The sequence below is a fragment of the Astatotilapia calliptera genome, chromosome 17 (genome assembly GCF_900246225.1).
Source record: "Astatotilapia calliptera chromosome 17, fAstCal1.2, whole genome shotgun sequence".
NCBI lineage: Eukaryota > Metazoa > Chordata > Actinopteri > Cichliformes > Cichlidae > Astatotilapia > Astatotilapia calliptera.
Window position 1 is genome coordinate 8,128,735 of NC_039318.1, and position 12,579 is coordinate 8,141,313.

The following is a 12,579-nucleotide window of genomic DNA, read 5'->3' on the forward strand; positions in this document are numbered from 1 at the left end:
CTAAACTTAAATACTTTTTTAAAAAAAATTTAAATTCTGTTTCAATTCAGACTTAGGGGGTGAGATGAAAAACATTTTATGACATGGTGCAGTGGTATATAAACATGTGGGGAGTGTAAAGAAGGGAGTGAAAAAGAAAGGCCCAATGCATCAGAGTGTGTCACATAAAGTCCAACAGCAGGTCTGAACTATAGCAACATAACTGTGGGATGGTGAAGGGTCACTTGATCTAGCCTTGACTATAAGCTTTATCAAAAAGTGAAGTTTTAAGTCTAATCTTTACGAGAGACAGAATGTCTTATCTCCTGAATCCAAACGGAAAGCTGGTTCCACAGGACAGGAGCCTGATGGATGAAGGCTGTGGCTCCCATTGTACTTTTAGAAACTCTGGATTGGTAGACTGTTGTGGACCAGAGGATCTGTTCCATTTATATGAAGATCACGCTACTCAGACTTCCTGGGAAGGTTTCCGGGAATATCTACACAACAAGCCAGTTTTATGCTTGTCTATCCTCTTTATCAATTGGAAAATATTTTAATGGGGTTGGATGTTTGCCCAACCATTCTAGATGTACTTTGTGGACTTTGTAGCCCAGCAAAGAAAATGAATTAATAAATAAAAATGTATGCAGTCTTTGTATTGCCTAATAGAAGCATGTATAATGACCGAGCACAGAACCCCGTGGAACAAACGTTTGTGTATGAAGAAGAGTCACATGCACAAACTGGAATCTATCAGATAAATACAATTCAAACTGCTGCAGCACATTTCCTTTAATACCCACAGTGTACTCTAATCTCTGTACTGAATACTGCACTGAGGTCTAACAGGCCAAGCACATAAGTGATTTCAGTGTCAGAGGCAATAAAAATGTCATTTGTAACCTTAATTAGTGCTGTTTCTGTACTATGATGAATTCTGAACTCTGAAAGAAACTCTTCAAATAGATCATTCCTTTGCAAATGATCACCCAGCTGTTTTTACTTTTTGATGAATCTTTGAAATTAGAGGAAAGTTGGAATATAATAGTCTAATTCAATGTACGGTACATTTAATATTTAGCTCATCACTTTCTTTCAGCAGTATAGATCTTACATAATCACACAAAAATCTCCTCTTAAGTAAATGGATTAGTAGAAGGGTAAGTTTATGACTCAGAATAGTCCACAATACATAAGTATATATGGACCAAAACTGAATATTTTTGTATTACTGTTAACACAAATTGCAATAGCCACTTTTTCCAGAATGCATAAATAAAATTCTGGTTTATTCTCCACCACCTGCAAAACAACATATTTATTCAACACTTCTCTTAAAACCTGTTAAAAAACTCTTTAAAAAAGAATGAAACCAAATTTGGTTTATTTCCGCTTTAAAAAATAATACATTATGTATAAACTCTTGAGCCAATATTGATGATAAACTTTTTTTAAGCAGGCCAGGGTTGGTGATCTTTGAGTCTGCAAAGATTTCTGTTTAAAGATTCATTTATAGGATGAAGTGGAATTTAAAGTTGAAGACTGTAACCCGCCAATCTAATGTTTTTGTTTTGGCACAGTTTTTTTTAAACAATGTTTTTTTATTGTTCTCTGAGAGATCCACTGTAAATGCTCGTACAAAAAACTAAACTTGCTTTCCTTATTCACCCATATTCAAAGATGTAAAAGCAGTGTTCTGTTTAAGTGGCAGTGCAATTAAAAAAAAGATATTGTGACAAAGATGATTCCAGTGGTTATTAAAATATTCATGATAATGATTATCATGACTATTTAATTAATTGTTATCACGATTATTTTACTGATGCTGATTATCTTGCAGGGCTATCACCATAGGCCTGCATTTGCATGCACTACAGATATTTGAAATATTTTCATGGTTGCTTTACTGGATGCCATAAGTAGTAACTGATATAATAAAGTTTATGTCATGGGGTATATGACCAAGCAAGTGAGTCATCCTTAAGTTATCTGACTGATCGTTTTTGCCTGCGTTATGGTCAAACAAGCTTATTTTGAGAGATATATGAAGTGTTTTGGTGCATTGCCTAACTTTGAGAGATTAAATTATCGATTGGCTAGGATGCATTTTGGTAAATTTAGACTTTATTAAAAGATCTGAGAAACTTGTGCCCATCTGCAACCCCATTTCATTAGGAGCAAAATGACACCATCCTTAACTTGTTATTTGTGCAAGTAGTTAACCAAATAAATAAGCTCCAATTGCTGGGACATTTGTGACGCAATTACTGTCCCTCCACTGAAGAGTGCCACTGAGCCAATTTTGCTAGGTAAGGTTTGTTAAGAAGGTCAGCACAAATACACGCCTTCCCACATACATTTGGATTCAGCCGGGAAATATGTTAGTTTGTGACAACTGCTGTGACGTAGCAGCCTGCTAGCAGGTGCTTCGGGCTCTGTGCCCATTCTCTTCTCTGAAATGGCCACAGAGGAATATCTGTCAGGCCTGGTTACTGGCATTGCCATCTAGCCCCAGCACACTCTGTATTTGGGAGCTCAGCAGAAGAAAACCATGCATGTGTGTGTGCGTACGTGTATGCAGGCATGTGTGTAAGGGAGATCTGAGTGTTACGGAGTGAATGCTACAGACAATGAAACAGGAGACACATGTAGTCACTAGGGGAAGACCGCCTTTTCAGACTTTCCACCGTGAAGACAGGTGTTGCAGATTTGTGTATAGTCAAAGAGAAAATGTATATTCAGCATGCTCTCCTGTTCTGAAATTTGCATGTTGCGTGTTGTTGGCTTGTCAGAGAAGAGGGCCCTGTCTTTGGCAAAGGTTTTTAAAATACTAAAATGCTGTGTTGAACATTCTGACAGAAATAGTTTGGCACTGCAGATATGTATACAGAGTACTTCTGTACAGCTCTGCTTATATTGCCAAACTAATAAAAGCTTTGCTGCAAATTGTCTGCAGTTCTTGTTTTTCTACTGCTTGTTAACCCTACAAGAAGATGATTTATGTCACTGAGCATTGTACTTACAATAATGAGTTTTGGGGTAGCCAATACACGCACACAAGGGACTTATTTAATTAATGTACAACTCAGTTTAAAAAGAAAAAAACTTGGTAAGCTGTGTTAATGCTAATGCAAGAATGGAGGACAGAATGCAATGACTTGAAAGTCATTTAAACTTTATATTGAAGTGAAAATACAAACTATCTGATGTTGAAAGCTCAATTTGAAAATAACTCAAAATGTTAAAATTATTCCAGTGTTAGAAAATCAGCACTGCTCAGTGTTAGTCATTGTTAATCTTCAAAACTGACTAGGTTACTTTTAAAAATATAACACTGTCAAAAGTGTTCATTTAACACTCAACAGTGTTGTATTTAACACTCAGAAGAGTGGACCCATATAGACACTCTCTAGTGTCAATTTAACACTCGAGATTTTGCTGCACACTAAGATAAAAAATAAGACTGAAAACATATACTTCAAATTATTGGCTGTGCAAACTCCATTTCATAATGAGGAAAGGTTTAAACACATTCACTTTTATGGAATAATTAAAAAAATGAAAGAAACATACAGAGTATTTACTCAGTCTATTCTACTTCACTCAATTCTAATAATTGTATTCAGTATGAAACATGATGTCTTGATTCTGACTCTGGCATTGAAACAAATGTGGTCTTGATGTATTAAGTCCTTTAGTATTCAGCTTCTGAGAGCAATAAGCTTAGGCTTCCCTGACTTTAATTTGGGGAAATATTCCATGACAGGACAGAAGACAGAGCTAAGAAGTTACTTATTTAGCAGACGCCTTCTGCTCAATAACTTGTTTTAAAATGCATTTCTGAGTCATTTAATGAATCAATAGTGCTCACAGGGTCTTTTTGAGATGAGATGAGATAGCCTTTATTTGTCAGTTGCAGGTCTTTTGCCCACAACCGAGATGACAGACCTTGTCCGTACATACAATACACAAACATCACATTGGGGAGACAGGTCAGGCTAGGTAGCGAGGAAAAAAACATCGAAATGTGTAACACAAAAGGATAATACAGGAATGCACAGATATCAACACACCATAGCACAATAAACACAGACAGCAACATGGGAAAGTGTTCCAGTGTGTACATCTGATCTGGGAAGGCTGCAATCTTCGACTGCGCTTCCAGCTGACCCGATGTCCACATAAGAGAGGAGGTAAGCGTTGGAGGTGGCGTTGGATCCCGGGTAGGATCCGGGGTAGGGAGGGTGATGTGTCAGTGAGTGCTTATCAGTATCAGTATATGTATGTGATGTATGTGTTTGCATGTCCATAGTTCAACAGTCTTCCAGCCAACCCTGGTGGCCTTGCATGGAATGGGAAGGAACAGACTCAACACAGTCGTTATCAGGGAGTTTTTGTTCGGCTCCAGCCTTGAGCCCACAGCTGGCGTTGCTTATGCAGCTTTATTAAATCAAGAATATTTGTATTTTCAAAGGGAGTTGCATTTTTATTATTACCAGGTTATACTGTAAGTCCAGGCTTTCCTTGATAACATATCTATGTCACTATGTACTGTAACACTTAGGCACAGGCTGCTACCACATAGCCTGACATGCCCTTAAATCAAGAACAAGAATCTCTTCTGTTCACCATTTATGTTCAAATGTATGTGTGGTTTCAGTAGCCACCCACAGTTCTTAGAAAGGTTTATGCCGTGTTTTTGCTGACTACCAGCTGACTACTTAGAGCTGACTTGGATTTTGAAAAGTGGATGACACAATTGAAAATGAAGTGAGGGTAAAAAGAAGTCTTTCAGCAAAGAAAAAATATGTTTTTGGGAAAAATAAAGTTGTGAATACGTAAACGAGCATACGAGTACTATTTCTCAGTTTCAGATGGAACAATAAATGACTTTTTTGTTGACGTGAATTAAATTTGGGTTAAATGGCAGATTGGCTGAATTCATCTCAACTGTAGAATCAGGCCAGATGAATCAAAGCATAAAACAAGCTAGATCACTCTTTGGAGCATGAATGAATTGAATATGAAAAGTTGGCTTTCTATGTACTTTGGGCTCTCTACATTGTGCTGCATTATTCTTGTCAAGCAGTGATGATCTCTCCCGAAGGGCAATCTGGCAGTGGGCTTTCCAATATGGAGTGATGAGTGATGTGTCGTGTGTAAATTGTCCCACATTGGATCAGACTTATTGATTTCTGAGTGTTGGCACTTGGATCTTTTGAGCTCTGTGCTTCTCCAGCAGAATGATTACTTTTTCATCATCTCATTGATATTTCATCATTATTGTACTTCTGCCTCCTTCCTTCCAAACTACTACTGCCAAGTGCCCTTCTAAAAAGCAATTATGCTATGGATGTCTATCATTTCACCCTTATGAAACTGTCTGTGCGCAATAGCTTCTTTACAAACCGAGATGTTATATTCATACTGTAGATGGCAGTTCCACCTTTTCACTTCGAGCTGTTCCTGTGTGCTCCGTGACTTGTTTGAGCATGGAAAATTCTGCACAAACAAGCAACTGTCACTGAATGGCTAATGGGTGTAGCACAGGAGCTCAAAGATGTGTTTGCTGCCATAGGATCCCACTTACACAGAATAATGATGTTGCTTGTCCAACCTTCCTTGCTGAGGCAAATGCGCAGCTGCGTCACTGTTATTATTTAAATGCAAATGACAAACTGTAGAGGCAAAATTCACATTTTAAAAGATATCAGCAGTGATTATAGCTTTTCATGTGGATTGATTATGGCAGTTTACTGCGTAGATGCAAAGATATGCATAATGACTGCAATTATTGAAAGTTTAAAGCTGACAATTATTTTGAAAAACCACCAGAATACGATAGAGAAAGTGAAATAAAGGAGGGAAAGAAAAGGAGAGTGGTGTACAAAAAGCAGCTTGAGGTCTGCCTTTAGAGTGAAGCCATAGTAGATTGTCCCATCTGGAGGTGTGGTGAGAGGTGTGTTGACTTGACAAGATTGTATGATTTGTTACTAGGGTAGAGGGGGGAGCCTGCTGAACGGCACGGAGGCATCAGGTCAGGTCATGACATCAGATAAAATGAGGATTCTTAAACCTAAAAGCTGAACTAGGCAGGACTTATAGATACGACTCAAAGCTTTTCTTCATTATCAACCATAAATTAAGAAGCTACAGAGAAAAAGCATCCATCCATCCATTAAACAATTCTACATCCTGGTGCCGAATAGGATGAGTGAAAAACCAGAAGAACCAATTTTTACTTTAAATGCAGCCAAGGTTGTGTCTAGAAAAAAAAACACATAAATGCTAGAGCATTTCCCTGTTGTTGTTGTTGTTATTGGAATCCTTTAGCACAGATGTCCTCAAATACACCGTCTGGCTTCCTAAAGGTATGAAAGGTAGGGACTGGGTCGGCAGTTGGTGGTTCGATCCCAAGCTCCTGCTGACTGCACATCAAAGTGTTCGTGAGCAAAAACACTGAAACGTAAATTGCTCTGTGCTGGCCCAATCAGCATGTGCGAGTGTGTGAATAGGAGGCACTGAGAAGTCCTTTGTCATGGTTGGTAGAAAAATGCAATGTAGGTCTATTTGTTGGAGAAGGTAATTGACTGCAAGAAAAAAACAAAACACAAAGTGAACCAAAGCTGAATGAATCAGATTTATTCAAGCACGAGAAGGCTTTCAAGTCAACAGTGCAGTCAAATTTTGTGTTGGAAAGGTTCATTCAAACAAAGCAATATGGTGCCGTAAGTACTGAGCTGACAAAACAAAAAGCCTGAACAATGCTCATACAGCAGATAACTAAACCTCTGCAGCTGAAAGGCAATGTGTAAATTCCTTTAAGTGCAGCTCCTCAGATGGCCATTTGAGCATCCAACGCTTGATTTATTTATTCTTTTCAGTGTCAGCTCAGAATTTAACAAGTTCAGAGCCTAGTGTATATTTATACACACACACACACACACACACACACACACACACACACATATATATATATATATATATATATATATATATATATATATATATATATATATATACATATATATATATATATACTTATTCATTTGTTTGACCTGAAGTTCTTTAGCATGTGTGTGCTTTGGTGGAGTAATATTTAATGGAATTCCCTCACAAATAATATCTCCTGCTTTATGAGACAGTCCATCAAAGATGTTTGCACTCCAAACTGCACACAAGTTTTTTGTCTGCTACTAATTAGCAGGCATCTGTATCTGTGCAGTACACCAATAGACTTTATTGTTGCAGCTAAAAAAGCTTTCTTATGTTAGTTGCAAACTTTGTGAATTTTACCCACTCATTTAAATGTGGTCACGTCTGACTTGATAAGTGACCACAGAGGACAGAAACACATGGGTAGCAACATTGATATTTTATATAAAGTTTATTGATTGACTCTGAAATGGGGACATCACTACGAAGCCCGTTTTTCTCTTTGCTGTCCTGTCAATGGCATGCAAAAGGATGTTGTCCATGTTTCAGTAAAGTTAAAAAGATAAACACAAACATTCTTGTTCTTGAGAACATTAAAAATGTTCATTTCTCCATCAGAGAGGGGAAATTGCAGGAAACCATTTGAGAAGCTACTTTAGTAGAACCAAGCATGCTTATTGATGTTACATTACAGGATTTCTGTCGCTTCAAGTCCACGAAATTAAAAAAGTCTTCTCTTGCTACCATGTGTGAAATTAACTCTTACAGCATTAATCAAAATATATGGGCTCCACTGCAGCTGCACACACTCTTGCAATGCATGACACACTGTTAAGCAGGCAAGAAAAATAAACAAAGCTGTAAAATATTCATGCACTAAAATAATATAAATGCATAAACACAGCTTGTATTTTTCAACAGCATGAAGACGTGCATAATACCAAGTCCAGCTACAGCATCTTCCATGCTTATGTCTGCTTATGTGCAAGGCTGATTTCTCTAACTGCGATACCATCCATCCGCCTCCCTCTTTGTCTACCTGAGTCAGTGTGGGCCTCACACTGTCCTAACAGCATCCGGTCTAAATGAGGTGAGCAGAGTGGCCGCTGTGCCAAATGGACACATAAAAAGGAGACTTTAATGGACTGAGGAGCAGCATAAATCTACCAGCCAAGCCTTCTACTCCAATGCCTGTGTTACTGGGACGATGTAACAGGAATCACTAAAGACGCCCCAGGTGAAGCATATATCTCTGGCATCTGATTTTACTGACTCTAAGTGCCACTGACATCACACATCCCACAAAGAAAAGGGGAAATTCAATTATTTCTCTGTTTAGATGAAAATTGCCGCAAGATACTGTGCTCTGTAATATCATTTGCCATCACCTTTCTTTGGCAGTTTTTTTTTCTGAAAACTATATGGTATATAAATTCAGTGTTTTCATTTAGGTCAAAGTTTTATTCAAAATGCTGATGTTTGTTGTAATTGGTTGGTGAAGTGTGTCAGTGACATCTGAATATAATAAACAGGGTGAAATCTGTTTAGAGTTTTATCCCAAAGAGTATGTAACGACAATTTAAGTGCATACATGCTGACAGCAGAGCGTAGCGTGTGCCGATTCAGACGCTATTAAAGAACATCTTTATAAACACTCATCCTTCCTGAAAATGCCCAACAAATGTTCAATAGGCCCACATGTACTGCAAGGAAATGAGTATTGAGAAGGTTCTTGTTATGAAATGTCCTCATTTGTTGTGTGGTGTAGTAAACAGCAATATGATTCTCATCTTGTGTAAATTCAAAAGGGGATCGATCATTTTAAAAGTGACTCATTCAAGCTTGTACATGACTGATGATACTCATTAAGAACAAATGATGGCAGTTAACAGATGGAAGTATTAATATGTGAATACATTTTTTACAATAATAATATCAGACTGGATATTTAAGAGACTTTGAAGGGAAACTATGTAGCATTTTTGTAAATTAATGACTGTTTTGGTGCTCTCCACTGGCAGTTGTTACAGCACAGTGGAGGCCAATAACGAGCTATGGACTGAAAGGGGTTCCTTCCAAACAGTCATGACAACAGGTGATTTTGCTGATTAGCTGCTCCCTTGCTTCTTCAAGATGCAGTAAAAAATCAGTGAAAAACAACAACAGCTGACATGTTTGGGTAGAAGAAAAGCACGGGCTCCTTCCAAATCACATCCGAAAAACAAAAAAGAACAAATTGGCCAGAAAATTATACATCATATATACTAAGCAAAGCTTTAAAGACCCACATTTTCAGTCTGGCTTTTCAAATGCCACGCAATTAAACAGTAGCACCCCCCCCCCCCCTGTCCCCTTCTGGCTGCCTCTGCCTCAATTTTATCCCACAACTTAGACATTCACATTACTCACACTCTCATTACACATACATATAGGATCTTGGGGGTGGGCACGATACACGGACTCCAAATTACCATCAGGGTGTACACCTCACCCCTGGCGTCGTTGCCCACCTCTCAATTTTAAATACATGTAGACATTAAGGGCTAGCAGGAGGGACCATGCGCTTACCTGCTGCTCTCTGGCAGGTAGCTCCATGCCCTCCTGGGTTTTAATTGCACCTTAGAACACACATGCATCAACACTACAATGAGCGGGTGGAGGGAGGTTTGGAGTCTTCTCTCACCCCCATTCTCTGCGGCCTACTGGAGCGGGGGGCTAGGAGGAGTGGGCCGTCCGACTGCGGTCTGGGGCCTCCCTGCTGGGGCCTCCCCGGAGTCGGGGCGGTCTGCCTCTCCCCACCGCAGGGAAAAGGGTAACACCACCTGGGTCTGGGTGCAGTTCCCCCCTCCAGGGGCAAGGGTACCTAGACCCGGTTCGTAGAGTACGCTTGGGGAGTGTGATCGTGTGTACAGCGTCTCTTTATGTCTGTCTCCACGTTGGTTGAGTGTGGAGTAAGTGCATATGACAGCATGAGGGTGGGAATGGATGTTTGTATCTGTGTGTGCCTGTATGTCTGTGTCTATGTGTCAGGTTGGGTATCAGACGCCACCTCTCTGGGGACATCTCAGGTCCTCCAAGGTTTGGAGGCCTATCTCCACCCACCACCACTTCCCCTGCCAGTGGCGGACTCCCTCAGACATCGGTACGTTGGTGGTTCTTTGTGTCTGGGGGTGGGCGTCCGGGTACACACCGGCTCACTCCTTGGCGGCCGCTTATCGGGGCCTGGAGCCTGGGGCTCGCTCAGGCCACTTCGGAGGTGGGGTGCCCCCGGCCTCTCGGCCTGGGGCTCGGTCACTCAGGCACAGCTGGCTGCCGGTGGAGCTCACGGGCGCGTCACTGCAACTCCCCCTGGCTTCTGCTCCGCGGCTGCTGAGTGAGCCCTCATCTGGGACTCTCCTCAGCTCTTTCTGGGACAGTGGCGCGGCTGCCCCTCTGTTGGTCTTCCTTGGTCTCTTGTGTTCTGGGGGCCTCTGGATGTCTGAAGTTTTGATCTCCTCCATACCTGCTTCATACCCTGGAGGACGGGGCTGTGGCTCCCCCACACCCTCTAGCAGATCATTACATGGAGAAACCTTTGGAATGCAAGCATGCTGATCCACACAGGTATGCACACAGGTGTACACACGGGTATTCACAGACGCAGACTACAGCTTTCTTGGCTGCTGCCTCAAAGCACATTGTGCACTGTCTATCTTGCGTGCTGCACAATATCATTTATTATTTAGTATCTACTGATATCTACTGCTAGCTAGTTTATTGTGATGGTGCTGTTTTTTTTATTATGCTGCTCTTTGTTGTTTGCTTTCTCTTCTTTTTTTTTTCTCCATACAGGTGACCCAGGTGTTTTTTTTTTTTTTCTTTCTTCCCCCCCTTCTCACCGTCTCTTCTCCCCTTTGGTTTTCTTTCTTTCTCTCCCTCTCTTTCTTTCATTCTTTCCCCCTGTCATGTCTGTCCCGTTTGTAGCAACTGAAAATAAAATAAATTCATAATTATAATAAAGGTCAATCAAATGGACCGATATGGCAAGGCCATGATGATCCACTTGGTAAAATAAATCCGCTTGGCATCTTTCTTGGCCTTAAGACAACAATTCTGATGGCTAAAGATCCAAACGGGACACAAAAAAAAAAAAAAAAAAAAAATTAAACAGTAGCACAAACCCATGTAAAACTGCTTGTTGAGGAAGAGTTTTACTTGTTAATATTTTATTCTCTCAGTTATAATTAGGGTAAATGTACTAATTACAGACTATATTAACTAATATATTTTCTCCAGGTATGACATTTTTCAAAGTAATTCAATTCAATTTCAGTCATATAGCGCCAAATTTCAACAGCTGTTTCCTCAAAGAGCTTTACCGTGTAAAAAACCTTACAATAATAAAGAGAAAATATCAACAATCAGATGACCTCTTATGCGCAAGAGCAACAGTGGGAAAGAAAAAATCTCTTTTAAAAGGAACAAACCTCTGGCAGGACCAGCTTCAGGGAGGGGCAGCCATCTGCTGCGACCGGTTATGGGTGGAGGAGTATAAACACAGAGAGATTTTGATTGAAGAAGAAACACTCAGGGCTGGATCTCAGGCTGGATCAGGTGAAACCTCCTTTAGCTGCAATAGGCTGCTGGGACCTTTCCATGATGCACTAACTACAAACTTTATTAAAAATGAAAGTTTTAAGCATAATCTTGAAAGAACTGAGAGTGCTTATCTCCTGAGTCCAAACTGGGAGCTGGCTTTGCAGAAGACAGGCCTGGAAGCTGAAGGCTCTCCCTCCCATTCTACTTTCAAATATTCTAGGGGCAACAAGTAAGAAAACATGGTGCTCTATTGGGGTCTGTTAGCATCTACTATGAAGTCTTTAAGATAAGCTGAGGCCTGATTATACAAAGCCTTGTAAGTGAGGAGAAGGATTTGCTTTTTAATTCCTATAGATGAACTGATGTTAGTCTAAAGGTTTTTTCTTTCTGATATTGCAAAGTACTTACAAGAAATCAATGGTTCATCCACTGTTTCCTTTTCATTTTTTTATTACTAAGCTGTACCTGGACTTTTTTAACTGGTGATTCCTAAAGTTTAGTGTATTGTTGTCATTATATTGATATTTGCATATAAATTTGCAGAATCTGTTGGTAAGGGTACTGGACGATTTCTGGTTTCCATTTCTAATCTGCTGGTAGTCAAAGTTCTATAGACCAATTTCATTTGGCTATGGTTGCATTCAGGCATATAGTGAGGAGAGGAAAAGAGTGAGTTTACAATGACCCGCAGAGAAAACTGAAAATCTTGACACAGATAGCTACTGGCTACACTGGAAGCACAGAAAAAGTACCCATTGCCACTACTAGCTAAGTCATTTAAATTCTGCGAGATGTCTAGTCTGTGGGATGCTAGTAACTTCAAGCCGCAAGATGGATAAGCCCTTCATTATACTGCTGTAATCACATCAACCATTTGGCCATTTTGCATAATATCTGGACATGGCTCTCTCAACCAGCCATGTCGTACTAATGGACTCTGTTGTCAGGAGACTTGCAGAGAGGGAAACAGAAGTGAATTCCTAAAGCAGCAGAGCGCCACACTAGAACAAAAACACATTTATATTACCTTCAGCTGACATTAGCATAGAAACTGTAGCTGTAGGTTGTGGTTACTGATGGAGT